This window comes from Pan troglodytes, chromosome 9 (assembly GCF_028858775.2).
Source record: "Pan troglodytes isolate AG18354 chromosome 9, NHGRI_mPanTro3-v2.0_pri, whole genome shotgun sequence".
Lineage (NCBI taxonomy): Eukaryota > Metazoa > Chordata > Mammalia > Primates > Hominidae > Pan > Pan troglodytes.
The window spans coordinates 108,505,573-108,530,681 of NC_072407.2; the positions used below are offsets into that span (position 1 = coordinate 108,505,573).

A 25,109-nucleotide genomic window follows, 5' to 3' on the forward strand; every position below is an offset into this window, starting at 1 on the left:
AAGGGCTATATCATCCATGAATTGGATCTTATGTCCATTGCTGTATTTTTACTTCTCTAGTTTTTAAGAAATTTAGGCTGTGGTTCACATTGTGTATTCGAAAGATAGAATACCTCGCTAACTAGACAAACAAAAGGTTTGTTCTAAAAATATACTTTCCTTATAGCAGAAGTAACCTGCAGAGAAGCAGAATGCCTGAAGAGAGATGGATCTCTGCTTACTGTGTCTTTAGAACAGAAATAGTGGTTTTCAACTTCACAACTCTGCATTGAGCCCTCCTTTCACATCTTCCCTGTATCATTGCAGAATTGATCTGAATAATTCTCTTTTTATCTTAGACAATTTTTTGTGTGGCTTGAAAAAATAAATTTGCAATAGAGGTGAAATGGAAAAAATTATCCTTCACTTCCTACTCCAAACTGAGGATAAACAATTATTCTTGGAAATTCCACCATAGAATTGAATTCATTGTACGTGTGAATTGCACCTTTTAAGCTTTTAAATGATGTGGCATTTTTATTTAGCAGCATTCCGAAAGGGACCACGAAATAAATGAGCTCCCTGGTTTTGCAGCATTTTATAATTCCAATATGAAAGTTTTAGCATTATTACTAACTGAAGAATCAGAAAGGAAATTCATAGACTATCACTTCTGGGTTTTCAAGTATTTTTAATCCATGCAACTCTTCCTCCAAACTTTTTCTTCAACTTCTCATGAGAAAGTCAGCATATAAAGTTCTTAAAAGCTATGCTCCCCTGACTGAAATGGAGATGAGTACCATGGTGGGAGAATGCATCTTTCCCCTTCGAGAGTCCTCTAGCACCTGCGGTGGTCTCTGGAAGAACTCAGCAGAACTCCCAAGTGCCAAGGAGCACATATTACAGAACAATGGACTGCAGAAATTCAGATAGATGAAAACTATAGATCATTCTAGGTACTTTGTTCCCAGACTTATAATACTCCCAATAGCTTCTCTAATGTATGATCAAGTGGCTGTCTGCTGTAATATTTTCAGAGCTATAATGTTTATACCTAACCTCTTATATTTATGTCCAAATCAGCTGGTATATTTTGGCTTATTCTGAGCAGTAGCTGCTAGATCTATCTTATGGTACACATTAAGTCTATTCCTTCTTCCACAGTTCTTCTTGACATTATGCTACTTAAAAAGTCATCCCTTATCAAAATCAAATTTCATTAGTTTAGTTATATCACCTCCAATATTTAATTGTGTAAACCACTCTTTATTCTAGCTATTCGTCCTCAGAATTGCTTCTGTTATAAATGCTCTTTTTGAACAGACTTCCTAGAGTAGAAGAGAAAGCTCCAGATATGATCTGATGGGGGTAAAATATACTTGGACATTACTTTCCTTAGTATGGATACTATATCTCTATAGATGACATGCAATGTTGGATTATTTCTTTAAAAAACATGATCTAGGGACAAGACTTAACAGAGGAATTGTTAAAGACCACAGTTCAAATTAAAATCCCCAGTCCATGGTTGCTTATTAAAATACTTTTAAGCCTTAATTTTTATTATAATTTCTTTTACTCACTATGGTTCATTTTGGTATTTTTATACTGATTCTGCTATTAGTTTGCCACCTGCACCAGTAATAATATGCCTTCTGTGTCACTGTGTAGCTTATTTAATTAAAATAATGAAGACTTCTGCTTCTCAACTCAGAATAAAAGGAAATAGATTTAACTCCCAGCATAAAACTACTAAAAAAAAAAAAAAACAGACAAAATGTATGAAATAATGGCACTCAAGACACTGGGCATAAGGCAGCGGAGCCTAATGAACCCTGAGGGAAGAAAACAAAAGAGCTGAGTCTTATAATTACTTCTTGGTGAAAGTTTCCAGGTCATACAACAGAGGGGTGCAGGGACAAACTTTCCATGGTTTAAGGATCTGTGTGCCTAGAAAAGCCCAAGCAGCTAGAATTCATAGTGCAAAGTCCCAGAAAGGAGAAAGCTACAGAAAAAGAGAATTATGAACATCTTCAGAAAGTCCCCCTTGATTATTCAGTTGAGTAACATTCAGTGCATACATGAGAAAATCACTCAAGGTAGAGAAGAAACCACTTGAAAAGGATCACAAGGAATAGTACTCAGTGCTCACACAGGGCCAGGAACATGCATATTCTGACAGGCCAGAGTAGAATACCTCAAAATTCATAGTGTATTAGTTAAAAGTCAAGGAAGGATTTTTCCTTAGTATTTATGAGAAATTAGCCCTTAAGTAAGCACAGGACTTATCCTGTCTAATAAAAGTCAATAGCAAGACCTAAGAGGATCAAATGGTTTCCAACTAATTTACAATGTCCCAGGTAAAATCTCAAGAATGTTTATAGAAATACAAAGATATCTAGCATCCAATAAGACCAAATTCACCACACCTGGCATCTAATCAAAAAGTACAAAGAAGCAGGAAAATGCAATCTAAATGAGAAAAAACAATCAATTGACATGGACTCAGAAACGATTAATTTTTTTTTTTTTTTTTTTTTTGAGACAGAGTCTAGCTCTGTCGCCAGGCTGGAGTTCAGTGGCAGGATCTTGGCTCACTGCAACCTCCACTCCCAGGTTCAAGCAATTCTCCTGCCTTGGCCTCCCAAGTAGCTGAGACTACAGGCACGTACCACTATACCCAACTAATTTTTGTATTTTTAATAGAGACGGGGTTTCACCTTGTTGGCCAGGATGGTCTTGATCTCCTGACCTTGTGATCCACCCACCACCGCCTCCCAAAGTGCTGGGATTACAGGTGTGAGCCACTGTGCCCGGCTTAAAAATTTTTATGACTATATTCCATATGTTCTAGAAGCCAGATGAATGATTGAACTTTAAGTAAAGGCATGGAAGATATAAACATAACCCAACTCAACTATCTAGAATTGGAAATTTAAATGCCTAAGATGAAAGAACATTTCATGGTGTTAGCATGAGCTTAGACATTACAAGAGACTACTTAACAATTATAAATAGTGAAACTGAAACACAAAGAGATAAAATATTTAAGGAAGAAGGGTCAGAAAAATGATCTGAAAAAACTAATGCCTGACAGCACACTACTTGACTTCAAAATATACAACAAAGCTATAGTTATCAAAACAGAATGTTTATGGTATACGAACAGACACATAGAACAATGGAACAGAATAGAGCACCCCTCAAAAAAAATTCAACATATTTACATCATTTGACTTTTGACAAAACTGCAATGAACACGCAATGGGGAAAAGGAGAGTCTCTTCAATAAATGGTGTTGGGAAAGCTGGATATCCACATGCAGAAGAATAAAATGCTACCCTTATGTTATATACAAGTCAACTCAAAATAAAGTCTTCAACACTGGACCTGAAACTATAAAACTACTAGAAGAAAACATAGGAGGAATGTTCCATCAAATTGGTCTGTGCAATGGCTTTTTGAATGTCACCCCAAAAGCAAAGGCAACAAAAGTAAGAATAAACAAATGGGATTGCATCAAACTAAAAAGCTTCCTCACAGCCAAGGAAATAGTCAACAGAAAGAAGAGACAATCTATGGAATGGGAGATAATATTTTCAAACTGTACATCTGATAAGGGATTAGTATAAAAAAAACATAAGAAACTCAACCCAATAGCAAGAAAACAAATAACCCAATTTAAAAAGTGGGCAAAGGACCCAAATTGGCATTTCTAAATAAGGCATAAAAATAACCAACTGGTATATGAAAAGATGCTTGACATCATTAATCATCAGGGGTATGCAAATTAAAACCAAAATGAGCTATCATCTGACACCTGTTATTAACAGAATCATTATTATCAAACAGGTGAAAAATAAAGAATGTAGAGAAAAGGGAATCCTTGTACACTGTTGGTGGGAATGTAAATTAGTACAGCCACTATGAAAAACATTATGAAGATTCTTTAAAGATTCAAAAATAGAATTACCACATGGTTCCACAATCCCACTGCTATGTATATATTCAAAGGAAATAAAATCATTATCTTGAGAAGAGATACCTGCACTTTCATGTTCATTGGTGCATTATTCACAATAGCCAATGGATGGAATCAACCTATGTGTCTATCAACAGATGAATGGATAAAGAAAATGTGATATATATGCACAATGGAATAATATTCAGCCTTAAAATAGGAGAGTTTGTCATTTGCTATGCCATAGATAAAACTGGAGAATATTTTTAAGTGAGATAAGCCAGACAAAGAAAATATCTACCATATGATCTCATTTATTTGTAGAATCTAAAAAGTTGAACTCATATAAGTAAAGAGTACAATGTTAGTTACCAGGAACTGGAAAGAAGTTGTGGATGGGGAGATTTTGATCAAACAATACAAAATTTCAAGATATCTATTGCACAACATGGTGACTATAGAAATATAAATAGATCTGAAAAATTAACAAATATTTAGAAAGTAAATACCACACTAGGAATAACACTGTCAAATAGCAATCAAAGAGGAAATTTTAAAGTATTTTGAACTGAATGAAAATAAAACTATAATATATCATTATTTGTGAAATGTTGCTAAAGCAGAAGTTAAAGGAAAATTTATAATTAAATGCGTATAATATTTTAGAAAAAAAATGGTGTTAATAATCTCAGATTCTGACCATAGAAGCTAAAAAAAGAAGAGTAAAGAAAACAGAAGAAATGAACAATAAATATCAGAGTTGAAATCAATTAAATAGAAAATTAAAACTATAGTAAAGAAAACTAATAAAACTAAAACTAGTTATTTGAAACAATTACTAAAGGTCTAACCTCCCTGATCAGGGAAAAAAAATGTAAATTTTCACTATAATGAAAGATAGTCCATCATTACATATTCTACAGATTTTTAAGAAAAAACATTAATTAGAACATGTTATTAACAACTTTTGTCAATAAATTAAAAAATTTGGAAGAAATAGATATGTTTCTTGAAAGACACAAACTATCAACGTTCAATCTAGAAGAATTAAATTGAACAGCCCTTCCTCTGTTAATAAAATTGCGTTTATAATTAAATACATTCCCACAAAGAAAATCTCAGGCCCAGATGATTTCACTAGTAAATTCTACCAAAATATTTTTTCTAAATTTTCACTTTTATTTTTATTGCATTATTACAATACAGTAATTTTATTCTTGGTCTTAACGTGATTCAAGTTGGACTTCAAAGTTCAATGATTATTTATTTAATATATTTGTATTCATTGAGCATTTAGCAAGTGACAAGTGCTGTCCTAGATAGTGAAGACACAGTAGTAACAAAAACAGACATTGTTCAACCCCCATGGAGTTTACAATCTGGCAGGAAATATGGAAAGACTACAGGGTGGTACAGGTTGTTGACTGAGGAGGGTAAATACAGAGAGGATCAGGAAAGGTTTCTCTCAGAAACTCTTGCTTTAAACTAACACCTGAATATTAATAAATTTTATCAGCAAAGGAGGGAAAAGATCAAGTTACAAGGGAAGCACAGGAATGAATGAAGCACATTTGAGGAACTGTAATAATTAAGACATGGCTTGAATGGAAATTGAGAGTCTATCAGATATTTAAGTAAGAAATAATAACAATTCTATACAACTTCCCAAAATTGCAGAGGTGTAAATTTTCCCCAATTAATTAAATGTGGCAAGCATTATTGTGATTAAAAAATCAGACAAAAACGTTAAAAAAAAAAGATATGTAGGCCTATATTCGTCATGAATATACATACAAAATTTTTAGTGCAGCTTTAACCCATCAAGTCCGAAAATATAAAAAGAATAATACATCACAACCAGTGTGATTTGCCCTCAAGGTTCAAGGTTGGTTTAATATTAATAAAATTTAATATTCAAAATGCATTTAATTCATTGTATTAACAGACTAAAAAATAAAAAGAATAAAGAAAAATCTATGGCCAATATAATAGATTCAAATAAAGTATTTGAGGATTTTTGATATTTACCATTTATTTATGGTAAAATGTTTCAAAATCTTTCAAAAAACTTGAGAACGTTTGTGACAAACCTAAGCTAAAATTGTATTTAATGATGTAAGACTACATGCTTTCCCTGTATAATCATGAATGATGCCCATTTTACTAAGTCTATTCAGTGTTGTACTTGAAGTTCTAACCAGTGCAGTATGATAAGAAGAAAATAATAAAAATGTATCCAGATTGAAAAGGATGATATAAAATTATTTTTATTTATAGATGAGTTGACTGTCTATATAGAAAACCCCACGGAATCTACAGAAAGAGCTATTGTAACTAACTAGTGAGGTTAGCAACATTGCAAGATACAAAGTCAGTACACATAAACCAGTTGTATACCTAATAATAGCAACTTAAAAAAATCTTATTTACAATAATATTAAAATATAAAATTTTCACACCTATATCTGAGAAAAGACTTGCAAGACCTAAAAACAGGTTAAACATTCCTAATTCAAGAATCTGAAATCCAAAATCTGAAAATTTTGACACATAGAAGTGGAAAATTCCACATCTAAAGCTTGCTTTCTGATGGTTGACTGTACACACACTTTGTTTCATGCACAAATTTTACCTTTGGGCTACGTATATGCAGAGTATATAAAACATAAATATATTTTATGTTTATACTTGGGTCTCATTCTCGAGATTTCTAATTATGTAAATGCAAATATTCCAAAATAAAAAAAAGAAAACTCAAAACACTTCTGCCTCCAAGTACTTTGGATAAGGGATACTCAACCTGTGCTGAATAGATATTGTGTTTATGGATTGGAAAATTTAATATTGTTAACATTTCCATTCAATCTAATTGATTTATGGAAACAATGCAATTTTAGGTAAAATTTCAGCAGAATTTTTATAGAAATTAAAAAGTTGATTCATATGGAAATTTGAAACAACTTTGGAAAAGAACAAAATTGGAAGACTCACACTCCTGGTTTCTAGACTTACTTTAAAGCTACTATAATCAAGACAATATGGTGTTGGCATCAAAATAGACAACAGATCTATGAAAAAGAATAGAGACCAGAAATAGGTTAACACATATGTTATGGACAGAATGTTTTTCCACTCCCCCCGACCCATATGTTTAAGCCCTAACCTCAAGTGTGGCTATATGAAAAGATATTCTATAAAGAGATAATTAAGGTTAAATTATTCATAAGCGTGGGGCCTTTGTCAGATAGGATTAGTGTCCTTATAAGAGACACCAGAAGATTTGTTCTCTCACTCTTCATGGCAAGAATCTATAAAAGACCATGGGAGGATATAGCAAGAAGGTGGCCATCTGCAAGTCTGGAAGAGAGCCCTCACTAAAAACCAAATCAGTTGGAACCTTGATCTTGGACTTCTAGCCTCCAGAATTATGAGAAATAAATGTCTGTTGTTTAAGCAACCAAGTCTAAGGTATTTTGTACTGCCGCCCTTGCTGACGAAAACAACTATGTTGTTAGTCAATTAGTCAATTATTTTTGATTAAGATGTAAAGAAAATTTTGTGAAGAAAGGGTAATCTAATTAACAAATAGTGCAGAAGCAATCACATGTCCATATGCAAAGAGAACCCTCAATACATGCCTAACCCTATATCCAAAAATTACCTCAAAATGGATTATAGACTTAATGTGAAATCTAAAGCTTCTAGAAACTTCTAAAAGAAAACATGAGAGAAAATATTTGTTACTCTGGATTGGGGAAATATTGTGTAAATACAACATAAGTGTATAATCCATAAATTTAAAAATTGATAAATTGAACTTTAAAAAAAGCTCCTTTTCTTCCAAAGGACACTGTCAAGAGAATGAAAATACAAGCCATAGATTGAGAAAAAATATTTGCAAATTATATATCTGATAAAGGACTTGTAGCCAGAATATATACAGTATCCTCAAATTTCAGTAAGAAAAAAATTAATATACAGTGGGAAAAACACATGGATAGACAGAAGATGTATACATGGCACATGAACAAATGAAAAGATGATCACTCAACATCTTTAGTCATTAGAAAGTACAAAGTTTTTACTTGTAAAAACAAGTAAACAATGATATACTACTACGTACTTACTAGAATGGCTAAAATTATTAATAAATATCAGCGATACCAAGTGCTGGTGGGAAAATAAAATGGATACCACAACTTTGGAAAACTGTTCAGCAATTTCTTAAAAGTGTTAAACATGCAACTACTCTATGACCCAGTTATTCTACTCCTAGGTATTTACTCAAGAGAAATGAAAGTATATAAGTCTGTAGAAAGACATGTATTTACTATAAATTTTTATAATAACTTTATTTGGATAGCCCCAAACCAATGACAATCCAAATATTCATCGACAGATGAACAAATTTAAAAACTGCCCTATACTTATACAATTGAATTCCACTCATCAATAAAAAATGAATAAACTGCTCGCACAAAACTATAGGTATGACTCTCAAAATAGTTATACTGAGTGACAAATGCCAGACAAAAATTGAACATACTGTTTGATCCCATATATAATAAATAAATATAAACATATACTACAATAAATATATAGTATAATATAAAATTCTATATACATGGAATATATAATTACATGAAATGTAAATTAATCTCTACCATTAGAAAGCATATTCATGTTGCCTAGTAAAAAGGGACTTGGATAGAGTGGGAAGGATTGTAAAGTAGCATTAGGAAACTTTTAGGGAAGATGGATATGTCTGCTATCATGATTGTGATGATGGTTTCATGGGGACTTATACTGGTCAAAATTGCCAAATTGTATACTTTACATATTTTCAGTTTGTTGTATTTAGATTATACCGCAAGAAAGCTGTTTTTAAAAACCATAATGATAATAGGTTGTTATTTCATACCACTAGGAACATCTCTTTAGTGGTGACTGAATGAACACCTTTCATTAATTCATTCCCTAAATTACATTATGTTGCCTGTGAGTTTCTATTTCTACAACAGTGCTGTGCACCCATGTGAGATTTCTGTGACATGTATTTCCAGATGGTTGAGCATTGGTCCAAGTTGTTTCTCTGTCAGTATACAAACAAGAAAAGAGATTAGGATGATTCAAGTTTTATTTACACAGATACTGATTGCTGGGGTATGGTTGGGATGTAAAGAAACCAGAAGGGATTGTCCAAGATCCCTGGGAAAAATAAACAGCAATAAAATTGTTACACCCCTCAACTCAAGAAAAAGGTTTTTAGGACATTTAAGGAAAATGTAACATTCAGACTTCTCTTGGAAGATGTGATGTTTGGTGGTGGATATGATACATATGATACATCACCACCGTGTGACCATCCTACGGGGCGGGAAACCAAATATTCGATTTTTCTTCTTTCTCCAGTCTCTTGCCTGGACTCTCAATGGCTCAGCTCAGCTAGAAACCAGAATGCGTAAGAACTCTGTTGATGTAACTCATAGAGGTCAAGCTCCCAGGCAGCAGAGGATAAGTTGAAGAAAGGTGAGGCTCACAGTGAATCTAGAGGGGCATGTGGAGGACATGTGGCATAGGGTGAAATTAATGTTGTTTCTAGAATGCTTGTAGAAGTTGGTTCTCCTAACGGTGGTACGTGAGAGTTTCCCCTCCTCTCTATCTTCATGAGAAACTTGATGGAACACGTTGCTCAATTTTAGGTATTCTTTTTCTTGATAAGCTCTCGGTTACCACAAGAAAAGTTGGTAGAAACAAACAAATAAAAAAGGTTAGTTTTCATGAATTACATTTAGTGAATTCATCCTGGATCCTATTACCTCGGGTCACTACTTTTAGAGCTGATTAGACAAGGATCAATGTCAAATTCACTGATAAAAAATTTGACCCATCTCTGCTCTTGGCGTTCTATGTCATTTTTGGTGATACTTCAAAGATTATTAAAATGGTTCTATAATCAGCTGCAGATGTTTTCAGTGCTCTGGCAAAGGGTGACAGGAAGAAATGAGGAGAATCTTAGGGGCAAGATTAGCAAGTTTCTTTATCATACATGGCACTGGTTTCCTAATTTGTAGGGTTTGGGACTGGATAATCTCTCGATTCCTTTCTAAATTAAGATCCTATATTTTGGTTAAAAAGAATGCTCATCTACTCTGGTGATAACAATAATTTCAGATGCCACTATTTGCATATTTAAAGCCCTTGAAGACAAAAAGATCATGTGGGTATACTGGGTGGAATCAGCCACAGGGATGTGTTTCTTATGACTAGTCACTTTTGCTGAACTCCCTTTGTTGACCCAGTGATCAGACAGCAACTATCATCTTGCTGACATTTTCAGTCTGTTTGTTGAGATTGAGAATTGATCTTAATTATCAATCTTGAGATTGAGCTACCCATCTCTCTTATTTCTTAAATCTCCCTTGTCTGATAATAGCTTTGGCACAATAGACATTTTATTCCATTTATGTTGCTAGCATCAGTGTAAAAGTAATTCTTTTCAGTACATCTATCCTCACGCATGTCCATTAACTCTGATAGTATTTATTTGTATGCAAAGCACATGTTCAAATGCATATGTATAAGCACATCTGTTATAACCGTCCCCTTTTTGATTGCCCTGTGCATAAAATCCAGCCTCCTCTATCCCTTATCACAAGCTCCTTATGGTCAGAGAAATCTGGAAATCCAGTAGTTCTTAATAGACCACCTTGCATACAGTGTTCACTCAAAGAGCATTTGCTGCTCCTTAGTTGATAATCCAACAGGAAAATAGAGGCTAGGCTCAATCCACCCCTTAGCCACTGCTTTGAATTTGCCAACACATGCAGCCTCTGCAAGAGCAGTTAATAAGTGATGGGATTGAATTAGGTGTCCTTCCGTGATGGAAATTTTAATGAGGTGGGTAATGAACCAAAGGTAGAAAGAATCAGGCAAAGGAAGAAACTAGAGATGCATGAATAGTTTGGAAAACATATAACCCACCAGAGTGATAGTGCCTGGACTAAATCAATGAGTTCTTAGGATATTTCTAAGCAATGAATATTTTTAATGGAGTCATCGTTGGTCTTTTCAAAAGAATAAACCCAGAGAAATAGGCAAGTAGTTTAGAAAAGTCTTTATTTAGTTTTTCTTCCCTCTCAGTAACTAATTTTTCTTGAATATTTGAATGTGATATTTTCTAAATGTTAGAACTTCAGAGCCTACTAGAGAAAACTGGAACTAAACATTTTCAAGGGTGTTCTTTTTCCTACATTTTAGTCCACCTGCCATTCATCTTGACTGTTAACACAAATAGCAACTGTGTCAAATTGGCGAATATACTCCTGAGGTTGCATTGCAATAATTAAATTGTGAGGGTGACTAAAAGATAGAAGGAAGAAATACAGTGTCAGCCTATTTCTGGGATTTTTTTTTTCTATTAGCAGCCTTTATTTGCCTGCTGCTCTTTTCAAACTGTTATTTTATGTATTTCAGCTGGAAGATTCCAGCAATTTTTTTTCTAGGAATCACGAAAATTGTATAGTATTTGTAAGGGTCTCTAAGGGCATTTGAAATTAAACAGTTGATCTTGGGGACTAAGGAGAAAATTCAAACGTAATTTCAACTTAATTTAGCATTTAGGCAATGTGGTATGATAGATCCCAGGCTTTTAACTGGCTTTGATTTAAACCTAGTTCTGCTACTTATACATTATACATCCTCAAGCAAGTAACTAACTACCCTGTAAGACTCAGTGTACTCATCTGTAAATGGCGTTTAATTTCTCTTAGCTTTAATATATATTTGAGAGATTAAATTAATTTCAAAGATAAAAATTTTCTAGGTAACGAACCTGGGATATCTTTTTGAAAACCCATAAACTAGGGAGTAGAAACAGTAGAAATAAAAAGGATTCAGAGAGGATATTTTGATGCCTAATTAGAAAGACAATATGGGTATTTCTTTTCTAATTAAAATAATTATAATTTTAAAAACACCTTACAGAAGGTAGATAAAACAGTAATGGAAGACATCAATCAGCTATATATTTACTAGAGATACTCTGTCCAAAGTGGTTTCTATTATTTTTTGCCTTGCTTCATCGACAAGTTTTGCTTTCTGAAGTTTGTGAGAGAAATACAGAAATGTGTCTGGTTTACTGGTTAGTAAAATGGAAATGAGGGCAATATTTGGGGGAAAGTGTAGTCCTTAATAGCCAAGAAAATGAAAACTAGCTCAGATATTTATTGTAAATGCTTATTTTAAAATAATTTTTTCAGGAGAAATTTTTTAATGCAGATACCCTAATCCCATTGCCAGAGAATCAATGGGGATGGATAGTCCAATAATCTGAATGAAAGGTTTCCCATGTCAATCTTATGTTAGCTAGAATTTGGAGCAGATGTCCTAGACAACAGAGTAACAAGTATTATAAGGTTCATAGAAAACCATAAACCTGTAAGGGGAAGATAGATCTAGAGAAATTGGAGATTCTCAAATTGGATTCTGATGAGGAAGAAAAGTGGGAGATCTATAAAGAAACATCTGAGGCACTCACGTTTTTTAAAGACTTGTAGATAAGGTGGAAGGACAGATATGTTAACCAAGAACATAGTGACACAATTTTGAGGATGTCAAAAGTCTACATGAACTAAAAGTCCAGTGCTTGGGACAAATAGAGTAATGTTAAAGATCACAATAACCAAACAGCATCCTCAGCTCCTTTTTTTCCCCCTTTCTGTTTCCTGTAACTGACAACAATCTTTTTAATTAGGATAAAGCAGGTTGTTAGTTAAATATTGCTGCATAGCAAACAACCTCAAAATCTCAGTGGCATACAGCAATAAGCATCTGTTTCTCTCTTATATGTTGGCAGGTGGATCCTCCTCCTGGGACCAGCAACCAAGCCATAACGTGTTCTCAGGAGAATAGCAGATGTATAGGAAAGAATGCCCAGTCGTATAAATCAATGCCAATGCTCTGTTTGTACCATTTCTGCTTACATTCCATTGGCCAAAACAGCCACATGGCTGAGCCCAAAATCAAAAGACCCTTTTTAGGAGGAGCAACATTTCTGTCATTGCAAAGTTGAAGGACAAAAAGAATAGATATAAGGAAGAGCAAATAATTAGGGTCAATAATTTAATCTATCACAAACATTGATGAAATCATAATATAATACCTATTTTTATTTTATTGTCATAAAATTGAATGCCAAAGTATTAAAAAATTTATTTTCTAGCTGAGGAAGCTGGTCGAAAATATGAAACCTGTGTTCTGAGTTTAAACTCTGTTGTCTCTCCAATGGAAATATACTGCCTCAAAATATCTGAGGTATAATTACATTGCTAAATAAATATATTCAAATTTTTTAAATCCTTCAAAATATATTCATTTATTTGTTCAATATTTACTGAGCTTCTGCTATGTACAGGTACAGGGTTCAGTCTAAGGATTTACTAGCAAAAAAATCTGGTTCTTGATTTTAAAAGCATACGGACTAGTAGCATTGACTTAAAATGGAAAGTTACCTAAAAATTTCCAAATACCTTGTTAATTTTGTAAAAAAAAAATTCCACTTAAAAAAGGCCTAATACAGACACAGTAAATGAATACTTAAGAAGGTGATGGTTTCTGAGTCAGTAGTAATGAGGGGTTGTATGGCATAATGGGGCGGGGGGAACATTGGATTAAAATCAGAGCATGTGCATTCTAAGGTCTAAATCTGCCTCTTAATAGCTGTACTGACATTAAGAAAGTGATTTACCTCCTCTCAGCTTCTGATTTCACATTAGTAAAATTGGGATAATAATATCTGCTCTTCCTACCTCAGGTAAATGTTACATATCAAACCCGTGAAAAATATAAAATGCTTTAAAGTTGAAGCACTATTAAAACATTATTAAACAAGTATCAGAAAACATAAAATAATAGTCAGACTTACTGGCACAAATCTAATCTGGCACCCTGCAACTTTATGTTACTTCTCAAAGCCCCAGAGAAGAAAGTTAAAAGAACTATTTCAAAGGACCTTCTAAATGCTATGACTCTACTTCTGTAGACAATCACAAAAAAAATTTTTTTTTTCCTCTGGACCGCTAGAGTTTGAATTTGTTGCCATATTGCAGAAGGCTGAATGAATATCAAACACCAACATATGTTCGTGTTTCAGCATCCCATATGGAGAAAAACAGCTGACTTCACTGCTATTTTTGATAATCTGTTACTCCGGTGAAACTAGATACTCTTCCCTCCTCTGGAAGCTGACTGGAGTTACTTAGAATGGGATCCATTATTACTTGTGTTTGTGTTTTAATTAGGAATTAGCATTTCATTCAGGGGCAAAAGCTCACCTTCATAGAATCCTGTATTCTACAGTCAAAGAGCTTCTCTGAGATCATTCTGCAGTGAAACCAAGATGCCCTGTCTTATTTTATTTCTGATACTAATTGGACAACTTCAATATCTATAAGCATGATTTTGTTGTTACAGCCTCTTAGTTTTAGCCTCTTACTTTTTTTCACTTTTCTGGTCCTCAGTAACCTCCACATCCATCAGTAACCCTCCCTGGATCATATTATTCATACTGCCATCCTTAAATAATATACCACCTCTAAAATATTCACTTCTCTGAATACCACACTGCCTCCCATCCTTCTAGCTTACCTAGTGTGGCTATTCCATTCCAGCAATTATTCAACCTCTGCAGAGTTTTTTCTTTTCTGTATTTGTTTTTAAATAAACTATTTAATTTTAGACTAGTTTAGATTTAAAGAAATATCAGAAGAGAGTATGGAGAGTTCTCAGATGTCCCACATCTAGTTTCCCCTATTATTAACTAACTTATTATGTTAGTGCAGGTACTTTGCCACAATTAGTGAACAATATTGACACCTTATTTTTAAGTGAAGTCTCTATTCTGTTTTCTTTAGTTTTTACCTAGTACTCTTTTTCTGTTTGTTTCAAGATGCCTTACAGACTCCTTTCCATGATGACATTTACCTATCACGTTTCCTCAGGCTTTTCTTGTCTGTGACAGTTTCTCAGACTTGCCTTGACAGTTTAAAAAAACACCGGTCTTGTGTTTTGTAGAATGGAGATTGAATGGAGATTTGTCTGTTGTTTTTCTCATGATTTGACTGAGGTTGTGGGTTTCAGGGAGGAAGACCACAGAGGTGTACTGCCATTCTCATCATATCATATCAAGGTTGCATAACTATTGACATGACTTATCATTGTTGATGTTAGCCTTGATCACCTGACTGGAGTAATGCTTGTTAGTTTTCTTCACTGTAAAGTTACTTTGTCCCCCTGTTCCATACTGCATTATCTGGAAGTCAGTTACTATGCACAGCCCACACACGAGAGGTAAAGAGTTATAGTCTACCTCCATAAGAGGTGGGGTATCTACATAAATTATTTGGAATTCTGTGTCACAGATTTATCTCTTCTCCCTATTTATTTATTCAATCTTTTGTTTACATGACTATGGACCCAAGGACATTTGTTTTATACTTTAGGTTATAATTAAAAGCTACCATATGTATTTTGTTGCCCAAATTGTTCCAGCCTTGGCCATTATAAGCTCTTTCAGTTGGCTTTCATGTCCCTTTGACATACTTTGCATCTTTGTAGTTATTTTATTTTCTAGCACTTTCCTACTCTCTAGCAATACAAGATGCTCCAAGCTTCAGTTACATATTTCTTACCGCAGTCCTAGAATTGGACACCTCTGCAAGGAGCCCTGGTTTCTATTATTGGAGAATAATGTTAGAAACAAAGATTAGGGCACTATCTTAGAGACTTTGATTCATTAATCTACTACTTTCTCATATGAATGAGCCTCTACTTTTTCCTCCTGTATTCTCATTTCCACTCTTCAACTGATTACCTAATAACTCTTTTCTTCTCAAGATTGATCATCCTGATCAATTCTTTTTACTTTTACTTGAGGATCTTGCCTCATATTTCATACTTTATTGAGTAAATAGATGCAAAAGAAATCTCTCATATTTTTATCACCAAAACTACCAATTGATCCATTTTTATCTAAATTATGCCTCTCTATCCAACACGGAGGTTGATATGTCTATATCTAAGGACTGAGAGAATGAGAGAAAGGTGAATTTCTTGTTATTCCATTTACAGAATTTCACATAATCCCCTTGCTTCCAATATCACACTCATCCTTGTACACAGCTATTTCTGTGTGTCTGATTTCCCTCAGTCAATTGCTCCTCAGGTTCAACTTCTTTAGGGAGTAAATATCCATCTTCTGCCTGGGCGGAGGCAAAGTATCACTGGTAAGAGGAGAGGAGATGGAGTTCCTACTGTTTCAGCCCACTTTAAATGCTAATCTTGAGAGACACATAGACCCACTGTTCCTTGCACCTTTCCAGGTTCTTTGGTTTGAAATCCCTTTGTTTGGCCTCCACTCTCTCACTTTGTTCCACTTCCCTTACCTCAGTCTTTGCCCATCCCCAATCACTTAGGTTTTTCTTTCTTTGCTAAAATCAGTTACCATTCATACATTCATAAATATGCTTTCCATAATCCAAAAGTTTTTACCCGCTGTTTTCTCCTCTCATCGTCTGTAGGATTTCTAATTTTCATATTCATTTATTCCTATTTCAGTGAGACTTTGGGAAAGAGGTGAAATAAATAAAGATGCTCAATCTGCCAAGCTTTATCAAAGTCTCAGTGAGATTTTGAAAAATCCTGCCTTCTCAGATCAACCCTTTTTAAAAATCACCTATTGGCTTCCCCAACTTCCAGGTTCCACTATCATTGTTAGATCTGAATGAGCAGAATCTAGTATGAAAAACCTTTTGTCCTTAGGCCAAAGAGACTTTGTTTTGGTTCCTAATTGTTCTGTCTATGGTCACATAATATCAAATTTAGGAGCTTAGTCTCTGAATAAATTGCTGGAGTAGCTTGTTTTATTTCTTACTATCACTTTGACTTAACTTTTTTTGTCTTTAAATGTGTATTTAATAAAATAGCCGTATAATTTTGTTCTTTCTAATAAATGAAATAATTTATGTGAAATACACTAACTCATTTAAAATTCAGAACAAACCTATGAGTTCCATATTATTTTCTTTGTATCACAAATGAAAAAAAGCCTAAGCTTGGGTGGTTTAAGCAAAGTTAAGTGTTTGAAACACATTAATTTTAGAAAAAGAAATGCCCCCAGAGGGCGTTATTGTTGTAAAATATAGGTAACTCTCTCTCTCTCTCTCTGTTTTTTCTCTCTCTGTTTCTTATTGTAGGCACACTGAATTACTTGCCTTTCCCAGGTCATAGCAAAAACATGGGCATGTCTGTGCTTTGGTGAATGCCATTTTTCTCTGCCTCTATTGGGCGTTTGCTCTCCATGCTGTGTCTGATGAAGACTGAGCTCTGAAATCTGTGCCTCACAAATGAGTTTCTTGGAGACAGGGACAAGGCCTATGTATAGTTCCTGGTACAGTGTCTGACACATTATAGGTACCTATTGATTACACAATTAACAATAGCAATAATAATAGTAATAATAATATTAGGTTGGTGCACAAGTAATTGTGGTGTTCACCATTATTTTCAATGGCAAAACTGCAATTACTTTTGCATCAACCTATAATTGCATTCACCTATCAATTTATTCATCTTAGACACATTATGTAAAAGATAGTAACATAAACTTTTGTGATAGATGGCTAAGTAGATAGATAGATAGTTGATAGATTCTATCCAATATTCATTAAAATGTGTAAGGAAGGTGTATTCTTTTCTGTGGCTGTTACAACGAAATACCTCCTGTGGCTTAAAACAACGAAAATGTATTCTCATTGTTCTATAGGCCAAAATCTATGTTGGCACTGCTCCATATGCTCTAGGAGGGATTCCATTCCTGCTTTTGGCTTCACCATTCCTTGGCTTGTGGCTGCATCATTTCAGTCCCTCTCTCCATTTTCACATGGACTTCTCCTCTGTAAATGTTTTTCTGTTCCTCTCTTTTACAAGGACACATGTGATCAACTCTCTCATCTCTAAATCCTTACCTTAATTATACATGCAAAGACTCTTTTTCCAAATGCTATTCACAAGTCCTAAGGATTAGGACTTAATATGTTTCAGTGGCCATTATTCAACCTATTATACTAGGTGTTCAAGTCAGAGTATTTGCTTGCAAGCAACAGCAAACAATAGAAATTGACCTACGTTGTCTTAGAAGAGCAGAAATTTATTGTAATATGCTACTGAAGGCTCACAATTGATTGGTTATCTAAAGGTCAGTTTTGGAAAATTGTAAAGAACAAGGAGGTGGGTGTTGAAAGTCCAAGTGATAGCAACAGGAGGCAGCCAAATGCCTAGGCAGATAGGGGTGGGTCCTGGGTGAAACCCCACCTCCAAGCCAAAAAGAGCCTGAAGGCTGAACGACTGGACTGCTCGTTCTGGATTAAACCTGCAACCCAGAGTGAAGACTTCTGTTCCTGTTTGCCCGCCCTTCCTGGATTGATTCTTTCTGAATAACACGTTTTAACCAATCTAATGTTGCCTTTTCCAATGTTATCTATAGCCTGCCCTTCTGCTATTCTGAGCCCATAAAAAGGCCTGGACCCAGCTACATGGGGAGGAGAGAACCACCTAACTACAGGGGTGGGGAACCACCCCCTCATCCCCTCTCTGCTGAGAGCTGTTTCGTTGCTCAGTAAAATTCTTCTCTGCCCTCCTCACCCGTCAATGTCCAGCATATCCTCATTCTTCCTGGGTGTGGTACAAGAGCTTGAGAACTGATGAACCAGGGTAGAAGCTGTAACACAGGCAAGCTATGGCATACCAGCATCCTCAAGGGAAGGGAGAATGGGGCTCTACCACAAATAAGTATTTCAAACAAGGGGTTTGGGGTTAGACATTAGACACTAAAAATAAAAATTTTAAAAATTGTCCCCTATGAAGAGTAACTATATTCTTCAATTTAAAAAAAATGAAGAAACTAATACTCAATTCAATAAGTATAGGAAATAGGATAAAAATCCCAGGGCTGCATAACTCCATAGATTACATTCTTTTCACTCAATGATGCTTCCTTCTGAAGTATCAAAATTCACTTGACTTATAGAAAAGTTTTAGAATAATGATCAATTGTATATCTCTTCCCTAATTTGCAGAATAAATAAATGTCAAAAATTCAAGTAACTAGTTTGAATGAGAATCAGGCCTTCACTTCATGGAGTGCAAAAACATTCAAACTTCATTCTTTAAATAAATATTAAACAGTGCCCTTTGAAATCACATTATAAAAAGTAAATTTTTTTCAATAATGCTGTCATTATTCAAAGCAATTTTGGAACTCATTCCTATTTTTAAAATTACCACCAGAGTTCCCATATTGCAAGTTTATGTCTTAAAGACCAATCAAGCATGTTTAAATTACATTATTGTGCCTATTAAAATTTTTCCTTTAAATGTCATTCTGGAAAAAAGTGATTATTTCAAAAAACGATCTTTGACATAAACTTTAATCTGCAGGCAATTGGTCAAAACAATGCAGGTTGCTACAGAAACCTTAAATGTGGATTTCATGTCCTGCAAAAATTTAAGAGAAGAGGGAGAAATCGACTTATGATGATATTCATGACTTGCCAGCTTTGTAACAAAACAAAAATCTTTATTTTATAATTAAAGACACTAAGAAAGTTTATATACCTGTTTCAAAATCTTAAAACTAGTAAGCATTTTTAATTCTGGGTTAACACAAATTTTAAACTTAAAAAAAAGATAAGAGCAAGTGGAGTTACATCTGAGTTCTCTTTAAAAAAAAAAAAGATAACTTGTAAAGTACAGTGAGGGGAAAGAATCATGGAGTTTCTTTTTTGTTTGTTTGTTTTATTTGTTTCTCTCACTTAATGTAGAATTGAAAGATGCTCCTGGAAACAGTGGTGGGAAAGAAAGATGTAGACTTCAGTAGCAAGTAACACCTTCATTGTCTTCTAAGGAAAAGCAAAACAAGGATTGTGATTTCAAACAAGTACTTAGTGAAAGAACTATTAAATTGCATATGGTCATTTTTTTCTATAAGAAAATGCCCCTTAACAATTCTAAATTTCATCGTTTTAATGAATATTTCTCTTTCGATTGTTTTTAAAATAGTATATGAAAGGGAAAATTCTTCTCTCTCTCAGTTCACAATTAAGTGACTCTAATTTTTCAGACAAAATCAGAACATATAACCTCAGATTTGTTGGGATATAGTTATAAATATTGAAATCAGGATTATTTAGGGGAATATCACAAGTTTACTTAATGGCTTCCTACATAAATAACTTCATTTTGCTGGTTCCTCTGCCTAAATGCTGTTTTAATCTGGTAGCTTCTACTTATTTTTTATGCTTAGTTCTGTAAGGCCTTATTCAGGATTCCTAGTAATATTGACGCTATCTGAACCATGTTATAATTATTTATAAACCTCTATCACATGTATCCATGAGCGCCTCAAGAATAGGACTCACCTGTTATGAAGCTTTCCATTCTAAATGCCAAGTATAGCACCTGATGAAACTTACTAAGTTATCATTAAATATTTTTAGAGTAGATACATGGTATATCAGAATGAATAGATGAGAGAAGAAATTGAATGAACAAATTCTGTCTTACTTGGGAGAGGTAACTGTTTAAAATATGCTAATTCACAAAGTCAATCATATGTTTTCTTTATTAACTCTAGCTTTTACTTATTGTCCTTATCACTTGTATTGGTTATTTTGTTCATGTTCCTAGGAAAATGGTAAGAAGAATAGCAAAGAATGAATATAAAACAGCTTGAAACTTAAGACTGATAAAAGAGACTAGCCCTGTAGTAATCTCCGTCATATTGAAATCCTCCCCAAGCCAGTTCCTAGAGCCACTTAAATACCTCTCTTAGATTAAGAGGGACTTTGCCTCTGAGCTGGGGAGTCTAGGGCTCAGAGTCTGGTACTCAAATGGCAAACATGAGAGTATATTTGAACTCTTAACAAGTTGAAGCCATTCCTTGACACTTAGCAGATTTTTCCCATGTAACAAAGCATTGACATCTGCAAAGCTGTGGAGCATTGCTACTGAAAATTTACTGGAGAAGCAAACATTTTCTTGTTTTTCTAAATGTGAAAAAATAAACATTTCTGAAGTGTGTGTGTGTGTGTGTGTGTGTGTGCTGGTACATAGATGAGAGGTTTCTATGTTGCCCAGGCTGGGCTCGAACGCCTAGCCTCACCTCCTTATGCACCAGGACAACAGGCCTGAGCCACTGCGGCTCCTGAAGTTTTTCATCTGAGATTTCAGAAAAGTGTAGCAGGTGAAATTCTTGTCTTAGTAGTGTTTTTGAGGAGAAGGAAAGGCAGTTGTTTATATTTCTTTTTGTTTGTTTGTTTGTTTGAGACAGAGTCTCGCACTGTCGCCCAGGCTGGAGTGCAGTGGTGCGATCTCGGCTCATTGCAAGCTCCGCCTCCCGGGTTCACGCCATTCTCCTGCCTCAGCTTCCCGAATAGCTGGGACTACAGGCACCTGCCACCACGCCACGCTAATTTTTTAATATTTTTAGTAGAGACGGGGTCTCACCGTTTAGCCAGGATGGTCTCGATTTCCTGAGCTTGTGATCCGCCCGCCTTGGCCTCCCAAAGTGCTGGGATTACAGGCGTCAGCCACTGCGCCCGGCCGGCAGTTGTTTATATTTCTAAGAAGACTGAGACATCTGCTTTCTTCTATGTGAACTGCTAGCTTCTTTGTGAATATTTATAGGAATGACAAAATCACAAAGAAGGTTAATGAATATACACATTTTCTTATTTGAGTAAAGGAAAACTGTAAATCCCCCTACTAGGTTTTTCAGCCAGGGGATTATCAAAGCTTTATGTTTAGGCAAAAATGATTATTAAGTCAATTCATAGGGAGTCAAAACATTGGTGCATGCTATTTATATCCATTTGAATTAAGCAGATATTTTCTAATTTTGCCATGCGGAAGAGCTGATAATAATACACTATATTCACCCACAGTTACTGCTAGAAGTCTGGTTTTCCTTCTAAACTATAAACTTCTTGAATACACAGGTCAGATCTGGACTGTTTTTTAGCTCTATTGCTGCTTTCTCACTGTATACACAGTCACCGCCAGGTGCTGATATAACAAAAGGGTCAGCTTTTTCTTTTTAATTACAGGCTATTTCCTGCTAATATTTTGGAGGAAAGAGGGGAGAGGTTTTCTGAAACTCTCTTGTGAGTTATCCACTTAATCACTACTTCTGGGAAATGCTTGGTTTCAGATCTGGGAGAAGAAATATAGAAGATAAATCTGGAACATTGTGTGACACAAAATAAGAAAACTGTGAAAGGAAAACGAGCCATTGTCAAAATGACACATGAGCCAGCTTGAGTGGACTTTCACTATCCAAAAGTGAGACAATTAAAGAATCAATAATAACTATGATTGATTAAAACACATTTAAGATATAAAAAGCCATGCGTTCTTAATATTTTAAAGAGAGAGAAACAATAAAAACTCTTGGGATATTGGATAACATTAGAGCTTGTCTGGGCACCAAGTCAATATTCTGAAAATTGTCACTGAAGGGAAAGAATTAGGCATTTACCTTGCCATTCTGAAATAAATTGTATTTCAGGGTGTCCCAAAAGTCCTGTAGTTATGGAAAAGAGTATTGTATAGAAATAGTTCAGTTAATAAATGTAGAATTATGGTGGAATTAGAAAAACACTTCGCAATCTCTAATGAAATAACTGACTAAGGTAATCATCATCAATATCGAGGTTGATGGGTAATTTATTGTCTAAATTAATTACTAATTTATTAGATTAGTAGTAATTTATTAGATTTATTAATAATCAGTAATTAATTACTAAATTTATTAGAGTAAAATAATTACTCTAATAAAATAAAAAGATACTTTGTGAGAAAAAAAGGGTGCACTATTGATAATTATGCCAGGAAACAGGCATAAACTGGTGTGATTCCAGGCAAATATATGTCAGGTCAGCCTGTACTGGGGAACCTGACAATAAAGAGAACAGGCTGTCACTGGCTGAACTCACTGATTAATTTTAGCAGAATAAAGATAAGACAATAAAACCTTATATGCCTCCTGATGTGAGGTAATATGAAGAATTCAGCATTGTCTATGATGCATTGTATACATATATAATATCTCAAATATGTGTATATATAAATGTGTATTCATGTAATATTCAAGACTTTAAATCTTATCCCCAGTATACAGAAAATACAGGGGATGGAGAAACAAGTCAAACGGTACGATGGGGAAGTACATTTGCTAATTACTACTTACATGACTAATAAATGCTTACATTGAACCATATTCTACAGGATCACAGATTTAGGCACGTTTTCTGTAACCTGGAGAACTTTTCTTAGTGGGCTCAGAAGAATATTGAAAGTGGTGGAGTTTGATGATGTGTCACTTTCTTTCATGGTAGTGGCTTTTGAATTAACACTAATGTTTAAGACCTAGTATCACAAAGAAAACTTATAATTATGTTGTAGAGATAAAGCCAATCTTACCATATGAAGTCAAATAATTATTCAACAGATGATCTACTTTTAAAACCAACAAAATAATTCTTCAATAATGAAAGCAATTTTCAAGACAGAGATAGGAACAGTAAGTTCTGTAAGGATTAGAAGTAAATAAATTCCATTTCATCCCAGTGGACCAGGAAAGCCTTATAGAAGAGATAAGTTTTGAACTTGTTTTTTTAAAAAATGTAGAATTTATATAGAGAGAAAGAAGAGAGAATTCCAGGCGGTCAGAAGAATATGTGCAAAAGCATTTAACAGCCAATGATATTTGACAGTTTACAAACAAGCTCTACTGGAGTAGAGTTAATGGGAAATAAGACTGGAAAGATAGGTTGCTGATGCCTTCCTGGGTCCCTTGCATAGTTCCCCTGAGCATTCAGACCCTGTCCATCATGGAGGCATATTAAACCACATAGCTCACTAGCTCACTAGTAGCTCACTAGAGAAATAATGAGTCAACCCTGTTACTGCACATTATAGAATGTTGTGCTTATGGTTTTCTTGTTCTCCCCTACTTTAAGCCAGTCCTTTAGCTAGCTCTTGCCTGAGTGTTTGCCTCTTGGTGTATCAGAAACAGACAAATCTTTCATGAGATCCCAAACAAGCCCATTCCTAATATGTCTAAGATGTAAAATAATAAAGATTACAGATTTGAATGCACTTATTTTATTTATGCAAACCCAGACTTCAGACTTAATTTTAATGGTGCTTTCCTATTCTAAAACAAAGATATTGATTTTTATTATTGATTGTTCTTTTTAAAGTCCATTTCTAATATTCCTCATTGTTTTTTTTTTTTTTACTCTGTCTAGTGAAAGTAAGTTTTCTTGTTTTGTTTAATTGATTCAGGAGCTTACTTCATTGACCATTTTTTATGAGATAGGCTGATTTCAGAATATGTGCTCTGATTGTTTTAGCTAATTGCTCTTAACAATCTACTGCCATGCAAAACTGGCACGTTAACGTTTTCATTAAATGCACTGCTAACTCCAAATAATCAAAGCAATATTCATCATCCTTGGCCACGTGCTGCCAACCTTGCCCACCACATGCATGTGAGCAAATGAACATAGGTTACATTAAAAGCTAATAGAGTCATTGGTTCCTTAACATTAGTGGCTCATTTATTTGCAGGGAACAAATATCTTCTAACACTAGGTCAATGAAAGTTTATTCTGCAAATACCAGTGATTTGGAAACTAAGCATTAACAGGGCTGAGGCAGTCCCAGGGACTGGATACTCAGTGTCTCTGTTACCCTCTTTTAGCATCTCTACTTTTCTCTGTGAATCTGCTCTAGGCCTTTCTGTATAAATCAGGTTTTTTTCACTTTCCAAAATTCTGATCCTTCAAAATTTTGACTTTGCATTACTATGGCCATTCCAGTCTGAATTCTTTCTCATGGGATGCCTCCATGCAAACGTTGCCTTCTCTTGCATATCAATAGTCCTAATCTAAGAATTCCCAAAGAAGAAATTGATTGCCTCATTATATCTTACCACACCAGGCTATGGATTTTAAATGTGAGATCATACAGTAATTTGTTGACTTGCCAGTTGACTGTACTTGGGTCAATCGTACAACGTTCGTCTGATAGTGTGTGATTAAAGAACCAG

General features: G+C 34.5%; 1 long non-coding RNA gene across 4 annotated transcripts in view; it reads left to right on the forward strand.

Annotated features, from left to right (window-relative positions):
- Window positions 1–25,109, forward strand: part of LOC107967205 (uncharacterized) — a 609,392-nt gene that overhangs the window by 334,424 nt on the left and 249,859 nt on the right. For 3 of the 4 annotated variants that reach the window (XR_010147667.1, XR_010147666.1, XR_010147668.1), the window contains one exon: window positions 22,206–22,336. The exons of the other annotated variant lie outside the window; for it this stretch is intronic. This is a non-coding gene — a long non-coding RNA (uncharacterized LOC107967205). The remainder of the gene's footprint in view (window positions 1–22,205; window positions 22,337–25,109) is intronic. 4 annotated transcript variants of the gene reach the window in all.